Here is a 9,033-nt window from a genome sequence, read left to right on the forward strand (position 1 = left end):
AATATCTGCAATCGCTGACCTAATTAAGTCGGCCAAAAAAAGTTCCAACCCAAAGAAAATTGCTTCAATAAAGATGCCAAGTCAAAGCAAGAATTTGAATGTTAACTTGAATAAAATATGCAAAGGAAATTCAAATGCTGAGATTACTGCTATTTCATCTTGGCAGCCTGAACAACCAAACTACCGGGCTGGGGGCAACTTTTAGCCGGGTTACATGGATGAGGCTTGTGGGCAACTCGTCAGTTGGATCCCAACAACTCAAGGTCGTCCGTTCCCCGATTACACATGTGAAGTATCTTGTCGGGCTCATGCATAATCCGCCCATGTAAGGAGCCAGGGAAAATCATTCCCGGATTCAGAAGAAAGCTACAAACTCAGAACCGGTGCATAAGGGATTATGCTTGGGGGGAACTCACCAGTTGAATACAAACTACTTAAGCTCATCCCTAACTCGGTGTAGGGAGTACGTCAGATATCTTCCCAGGTTTATCTTTAGCCCGCCAAGATAAGGGGAAATAAGGACTCTGGTTGAAAAATCCTAAAGATATAAGGAGCATATATGCAAAGAGTTATGCAAAGAGTTTAAAAAACTCAAACGCTCTCAGCTCGGCAGAAAACCTAAAGCAGAATATAAAGAAATTCACCCCAGCAACCCGGATACCCAGGTAGCCTGGATGAGGGGAAACTGTTATGGACATGACAAAGGCCTATGTTCTAGAAGGTCCAATAAAGGACAGCACAAACAGGGAGGGAATCTTCTATTAATGACGATCTTATCCGAACAACTAAGCAGCCCATATTCTAGAAGGCCCAAATAAGGCTAACTGCTAAGGGGAAATTAAGGAAATATTCCTTAATTATACTAATCCTACTACGGCAGCAATGGATCAACAATTGGACCCCCAATACTCCTAAGAGGCCAAAAAATCTGCTCCTGCCAGGTAACCCATCTATAAATAAAGGGTTAAACCAATAAGGTACACACACTCTAAACCCTTTCTCTTAGCTTGTCACTGTGCACACACCCCACGCCTTGACTATGTCGTTATATTATAGTGCACAGTGATCCGCTTATCTTTAGGGTACCTCTCCTATAGGTACCTGAGGGAGGGCAAACAGATCATATATTAACATACCAATCTCTGATTGGATATATCGATCTATCATATCGTAACAACATCTATAATATAACTTTTGTCTTGAATTTTTTTTAGTGTTTTTATACGATATCCGCGATTCCTATCCATTTTTAATCCAATATACAAATGGATTGATTCTGTTACGTTAGCTATATGTTGTGTATTATCAACGAGTTCTACAGAAGGTGGTAAAATGATATCTGAAACAAATAGACGCCTCCCGAGTTCCATAGAGCTGACTTTTTAATACAATTTCTTTCAAATTCTTTAAAATATCATGTACTGATTCTTGAATACCCGCTATGGTAGAATATTCATGTGGTATCTTCTCAGATTTTGCACTTGTGATACACGTCCCCTCTATTTCTCTGAGCAAAACTCTTCGCATCGCAATGCCTATTATATCGGCTTGGCCTTTCATAAGTGGAGACAGAATAAAACGTCCATAATAAAGACGCTTACTGTCTACTCTTGATTCAACACACTTCCACTATAGTGTCCGAGTAAATACTCTTACTTTCTCTCGAACCATAGTAATATATTTTCTTATCATCAACCCTTTCAAAAAAAAATTTCTCTTGAATTTGAAATCTCTTCGATGTTTATTTTTAGTTTTACACACCTTTTTTTTGGAGATCTACATCCATTATGTGGCATAGGGGTTACATCTCGTATAAAATTTAAGACTATACCACTTCTACGAATAGCTCTTAATGTCGCATCTCTTCTGAGACCGGGACCTTTTATCATGACTTCTGCTCATTGCATGTCTTGATCCGCTACCATTCTAATAGCATTTCCTGCTGCGATTTGAGCTGCAAATGGCGTTCCCCTCTGTGTACCTTTGAATCCACAAGTACCGGCAGAGGACCAAGAATCATCACCTGACCCTGAATATCTGTAACAATCACAGTGGTATTGTTGAAACTAGCTTGAACATGAATAACCCCCTTTGGTATTTTACGAGCATGCTTATGCGAACCAATACGTCCATTTTTACGCGAACCAATTTTTTGTATAGGTTTAGCCATATTTTTTATGATTTCTTATTGAAATTTATACTATTTTTTCTTTAATCTAAATTTATTTTATTTGTGCATCTGGTTTTTAAAAATAAAAGTCCTCTTTTTGTGGAAATATTATCCTTGTCTTTGTTTATGTCTCGGATTTGAACAAGTTACTATAACGTGTCCCCGCCTGCGGATCAATCGACATTTTTCACAAATTTTATGAGCAAAGGCCCTTATTATCATATTTATCATTCCTTTACTTAATCGCAAATCTATTTAATGAAAGAAAATAATGTTTATTTATTACATTTTCCATTTTGAATTTCAAATTGTACCCCCTCCTTAAAAAAAACGAATAGAAGGTTCTCGTATAATTCGTATATCAGAAAAATTACCATATATAACATAAAATTTCTTCGCTGATTCTTTCTAATCGAGTCTCTCGATCTGTCATTATACCCCTAGAAGTAGAAAGAATTACAATCCTCATCCCTCCTAAAATTCTAAGAATTCGTTGATAATTCAAATAGATTCGTAGACTGGGTGTACTGATTCGTTTTAAATTTAAAATAGTTTTATATGACCCTTTCCTATTTCTTCTATATCGTAAAGTTAAAACTAAAAAATATTTGTTGCTTTCCCTATGTTTTCTGACGTTTTCAACAAAACCCTCCCGTAAAAGTATTTTCACAGTGTTTTCGGTAATGTTAGTAAATGGTATTTGAATCGTTCCTTTTTTATTCATGTCAGCATTTCGTACAGAGGTTATTATGTCAGCAATGATATCCTTACCCATGATAAACGAAAATTATGGTTGCCCTTGACTTTCCATATCATCAACATGCTCTTTTCTCTATGTTTTTTCTTATTCCATTTTTTATTGGGTTTTTATGAAATATTAAATAATATTAATATAGATATATCTATCTATCATAGTCTCATTTTTTTATAATACTTCGGGTGCCAGTGAAACTATTTTAGTGAAATTTAACTATTTCAATTCACGGGCGATTGCACAAAAAATTCGTGTTCCTTTAGGATTTCCCTCTTGGTCAATAACAACCGCAACATTATCATCATAGTGTATTATTATACCGTTACTACGTTTGAGTTCTTTACAAGTACGTACAATTACAGCTGCGATCACTTCTGATCTTTCTAAGGACGTATTTGGTACTGCTTCCTTTACTACAGCAACAACAATATCACCAAAAGAAGCATATCGTTTATTATTAGCTCCTATAATTCGAAGACACATCAATTCTCGGGCTCCACTATTATCCGTTACATTCAAACGGGTTTGAGGTTGAATCATATTATTTTTGGGTTTGTTCTTTCCAGTTCAAAGGTTGAAGTGACAAAAATGATAGAACCCGGTACACCGAAGTGAAAAAGAACAAATTTTAATTTTTTTTTAACCTTGAATAAAATTCATTAAACCAGTAATGAAAAAGAATTGAAGTGAGTAAACATAAACAGAAAAACCAAAATCATGGAGGATGCCAATTTCGCAAACTATGTAGTATACACACCTGGAATGGAATCTAGGTTGGTTCTGCTTATGCTGTATTTAGTGTTAAAAAGATATAAAATTATTAATATAAATCACCTAGTGCCTTAAAGTTTTGGGTTAAAAAGATTTTTTACCATTAATGTTGCATTATGTAGGTTAGGTTCTGTGTTAACAGTATTGAGCTTGGAAAATTTCACACGGCAAAATAATGTATCGATTATGTATAAATTATAATCTATATATATTTGTTAGTTGTGGTTATGATGACTGAAGTTACTGTTTAGACCATATAATTACTTCTTCATGAATCGTGATATTTTTTAATTAAAGTGGCATGGACAAACCCCATGCCACTTTAACTGATAGTTTATACAACTCAGATAACTTAAACATAACAGAAATCAAAGTGGCATGGACAAACCTCATGCTCACCCAAATAAGACAACAAGCCCAACAGAAGTCTCAACAACAGCAACATACTAAAAGTAAGCTAAAAACATAACATCAGCAGATATATCCAGCATCCAAACATGACAGCATATAAACAGCAATAATCATCAACTGAGCTCCGACCTCCCTCTGCCAGAGGCATCAGCCCCCAAGTTACCTGAACCTGAAATAAGCGTCCCCAAACGTGGGGTGAGATCTCTAAACAAGAAATCTCAGTAAGACAAGGGGTCCTCAAGGATCTTCCACCCCAAGCTCACTTACACGTGCAATATCAGTTCAAAAGCATTTAACAGTATAAGTTCCAAAACTCAATGCAGTGCAACAGATATTCATGCCATGTGTGTTATAAAAGAAACATCGCTTGCACCTCACCCACAGCCTCACCCTCTTATATGTACCACATACTCAGGCTTACCGTATAGGTGGAACACCACATGCATATCATAAAGGCACTCGCATATGACAGCTCAACAGCATTTCAACAAATCAATATATCATGAAAACAACATCATGCATATAACCATACCCCCATGGGACATGGTGAAACCAACAATGACTAAACCGAGGACACGAAAGCTTATACCTTGCAAGCTAACAATCTAAGCCAAGAGTCCAACCAATCTCAAAGCCCAAACACAGCAGAATCACAATCTGTTTTGGACCAACAATCATATCAAAATCATACTCAACAAGTATAAGACGCAAGGACAACGTCTTTCCTTTACATTTCATGTCTTAAGGCTTCTCACAAAGCCACAAGCCCTTAATCACTTAGATTCTGACTTAACTAATCAATACAGAAGCTCAACTTAACCAGTCTAGGGTCCACAAACCCCAAACATCATTCTGTTTTAACAGTGCAGCTACTGTTCTTCGAAAACTCAGAATATCTGGATATTTGTCGGGGGCATATCCGGATATCAATATCCGGATATTTCGCGACAGAATGCAGTTCTGAATTTCGCGAGATATCCTTCTAAAGATTGGGTTTTTAACTTATTCCAACGTCCAAGCATGCATTTTTACACTTCTTTAGGTTCATATACTGGGTGGTTACTTGTTTAATTCATTAAACATGCTAAGACATCTCTTTTAATCATTAAAACTCAAGATCAAAGATTGTTAACACTTACCCAAGCTCAAAACAGAGCAACAATGGCTCTTGGAGCTCTCCAAACTGTCTCAAAGGTTCTGACTTAGAAGGTGCACGGAAATGGCACACCATAATGGTTCTCTCTTCACAAAGGTTGCTCCTTGAAGCTTCCACAACCAAGGAAAATGGCTCCTAAAACCCAAGCAAGGAACTCAGCCCAAAGAACCTCCCAAAACAGCAACCCCAACTCAGAATGGAGCTCCACACACTCCTCATGATAGTTCCCACCCACCCAAGGTGTTTAAGTGAAGAAGCAACCAAGAGAATGATCAGTTGGTTGAGTTTTTGGTCAAGAAAAATGGAAGAGAGCAATGGAACAGTAGCAAACTGATCAGCCACCCCAACAAGTCACGTAGGAATGCAAGGTGCCTAGTGTTTTGGGCCAAGTTATGTATTTATAGAGGTTTAAGTCATTAAACACACAATATTAGCATTAATTGCTACGCTTAGCATTTTAATCCCAAACTTAGGATTCTGAACCTACTCATTTTTCTAAGATTTATCATATTTTTATTTTATTTTTCGCAGCACCTTTCCGGTACGCGCTTTTCCATAGCCAGTATTAGTTCTGGCACCAGTTCTCATTATTTTCACTTGAAACTTGTTTTACAAGTCTTATATATTATTCTAGTGACATATACACACTTTTTATAATTTTTCGGGATACTTCATCGGTACGCAATTATACCGAGTAGCAGAACCGATATCTGCATTTTTTCGTCCGAAAAGCGACTTTCAGCATTCTTAATCACTTTCTATATTTATTTAAGCCTTCTTATAATTATTAAGGTCAATTATGGAATTATTTCCTAATTTCACACATTTAATTAATTATTTTCCTTAATTAACGGTGCGGGTTCTTACATTCACCCCACATTTTTAAGGATTTTGTCCTCAAAATCAGAAACATACCTGTCTCGGAAGTCGGGATACTGCCGGAGAAGCTCGTCCTCTCGCTCCCAAGTTCACTCCTCAGGAGTTCTTCCGGTCCACTGCACTTTGACCATCGGAATGATCTTGCTCCTCAGTTGCTTCTCGCCACGATCGAGAATCTTGAGTGGTCCGACGGGAGTCTTTAGGTTCTCCCGAACCTCCACATCATCCGGTTGCACCACGTGCGAAGGATCCGCTACATACTTGCGAAGCTGAGACACGTGAAACACGTCGTGGATGTTGGCCAAGTTCGGAGGCAAGGCAAGCTGGTGGACAACAGGTCCTACTCTACCAAGTATCTGGTATGGCCCAATGAACCTCGGGCTCAGCTTCCTCACTCCAAGTGCCCGACCAACACCGGTGACAGGTGAAAGTCTCACAAACACGTGCTCATCCTCACTGAACTCCAGTGGACGATGCCGCATGTAAGAACCTGCACCGTTAATTAAGGAAATTAATTAATTATATATGAGAATTAGGAAATAATTCCATAATTGACCCTAATAATTATTATGAGTCTCTAATAATTATAGTAAGTGATTAAGAATGTTGAAAGTCATTTTTCGGAAGAAAAGTGCCGATACCGGTTCCGCTAGTCGGTATAAATGCGTACCGATAAAGTATCCCAGAAAATTATAATAAGTGCATGATAATTCCTAGAATAATATATAGGACTTGTAAAACGAGTTTCAAGTTAAAATAATGAGAACTGGTGCCAGAAACTGATACTGGCTATGAAAAGCGCGTACCGGAAAGGTGCTCCGAAAAATAAAATAAAAATATGATAATTCTTGTAAAATTGAGTAGGTTAAGAATCCAAAGTTTGGGATTAAAATGCTAAGCGTAGCAATTAAAGTTAATACTGTGTGTTTAAGTGTTAAACCGCCTATATATACTAAGGGCACTAAACCCTAGGATGATACTCAGCCTTCCTACGTGACCCTTGTGCCTCCCATTGCTGACTTGGTGCTTTCTTGACTTGTCTTCACCATTTCTTCATGAGAAACCACCAAATAATCATCTTTTCTCTTGTTTCTTCCTTGAGATCACCTTGTGGTTGTGTTGGGTTGGGTGAGAAGTTTGGGTTCTGAGTTGGTGAGCTACTCTTGGGTGTTTCTTGGGCTGTCTTCTCTGGTTGTGGGGTTTAGAGCCTTGTTCTTTGGTTGTGTGGCTTCAAGAAGCAACCTCTCGGGAGAAAGAGCCAAGCCTTGTTTGGTATTTTCGTTTTCTATCCAAGGCAGAACCTTGAGGAGCTGGTTGTGAGCTCCAAGAGCAACCTTTGGTTCAGCTTTAAGCCTGGTATGCATACTCAACCTTTGATCATGAGTTATTGGTTAAAAATGGAACCTTGATGCATGTATTGAGCTAAAGATGATAACCTAACGTTCGGTAATGCTTAACACACTTAGAAATGCCTGTTTAAGCTTCTGTAATCGGTAAAAGTTGGACCTTTGGTTTGGATTTTCGCGAGATGCAGAATCTGGGTTCTGTCGCGAAACATCCGAATATTTTGTTGTGAATATCCGGATATTGATATCCGGATATAGGTATCCGGATATGCGGATCTGAATATCCGGATATGGATATCCGGATATTGGAAGAGAGATATCCGGATATTGATATCCGGATATGCCCCCGACGAATATCCGGATATTTTGGGATTTCGCAGAACAGTAGCTGCACTGTTCATACAGTAGGCTATTGGGGGTTTGTGAACCCTAGATTGATGAAGTTGAACTTCTGTTTTAATTGAACTAAGTCAGAATCAAGTGGTTAAAGGCTTATGACTTTGCGTGAAGCCTTAAGACATAAATCGTAAGAGGAAAACGTAGTCTTTATGTTTATGCTTATAAGCTATGAGTGTTGATATGCTTACTGGTCCTAATCAGGTTGTGATCTGCTGTGTGTTGGACTTGAGCTGTGTGGACTCTTGGCATTGGATAGTGAGCTTGCAAGGTAAGCTTTTGTGTCTTCGGTTTAGCCATGTTGTGGTTCCACCATATCCCATGGGGGTATGGTTATATGCTTGCTGTGTTACATGCTTTTGATGTTTTGGAAATTCTATTGAGCTGTTATATGCTAGTGCCTTTATGATATGCATGTGGTGTTCCACCTATACGGTAAGCCTGAGTATGTGGTACATACAATATGGTGAGGCTGTGGGTGAGGTGCAAGCGGTGTTCCTTGTACTATCTGTAGGTAATAGACGTATTCCTGCATTTCTCTTGCCAGTAGAGTAGTTTAAACACACATGGCATGAATATCTGTTGCACTGCATTGAGTTTTGGAACTTATATTGAATTACTGCCTTTGGAACTTATATTGCACATGTAAGTGAGCTTGGGGTGGAAGATCCTTGAGGACCCCTTGTCTTACTGAGATTTCTGGTTTAGAGATCTCACCCCATGTTTGGGGAATGCTTATTTCAGGTTCAGGTAATGCGGGGGTTGAGACCTCTAGTGGCAGGAGGCCAGAGCTTAGCTGATAGATGTTACATGTTTATGCTGCTTATGTTGATATGCTGTTATGATTGGATGTTGAATCCTATTTACTGTCTTATGCTTTTAGCTTCAGTTTATGGATTTCTCTGTTGAGACTCTGTTGGTTATGCTATTGATTTAGTGAGCATGGGGATTGTCCATGCCACATAGACTTGATTATGTCTTGTTTTATGTTGGAGTTGTATTAATGTACAGTTAGATGTCTTTTTGCAATTTACATACAGGCGATATTTTATGAAATTGATTAAGTAATCAACTTGGCTAAGTATAACAACGTCATAATTGAAAAGAAAAAGATATTCCGCATTTTTAATTAAGTGCAGCTTAATACGAT

At 38.1% G+C, this 9,033-nt stretch overlaps 1 pseudogene; it reads right to left on the reverse strand.

The window, feature by feature from the left end:
• Window positions 1-1,163: 1,163 nt before the first annotated feature.
• LOC133308068 (DNA-directed RNA polymerase subunit alpha-like) lies at window positions 1,164-2,535 on the reverse strand (annotated as a pseudogene).
• Window positions 2,536-9,033: the final 6,498 nt, after the last annotated feature.

The sequence above is a fragment of the Gastrolobium bilobum genome, unplaced genomic scaffold (genome assembly GCF_033153095.1).
Source record: "Gastrolobium bilobum isolate Gb01-03AN ecotype WA unplaced genomic scaffold, APGP_CSIRO_Gbil_v1 utg4103, whole genome shotgun sequence".
NCBI classification, from domain to species: Eukaryota; Viridiplantae; Streptophyta; class Magnoliopsida; order Fabales; family Fabaceae; genus Gastrolobium; species Gastrolobium bilobum.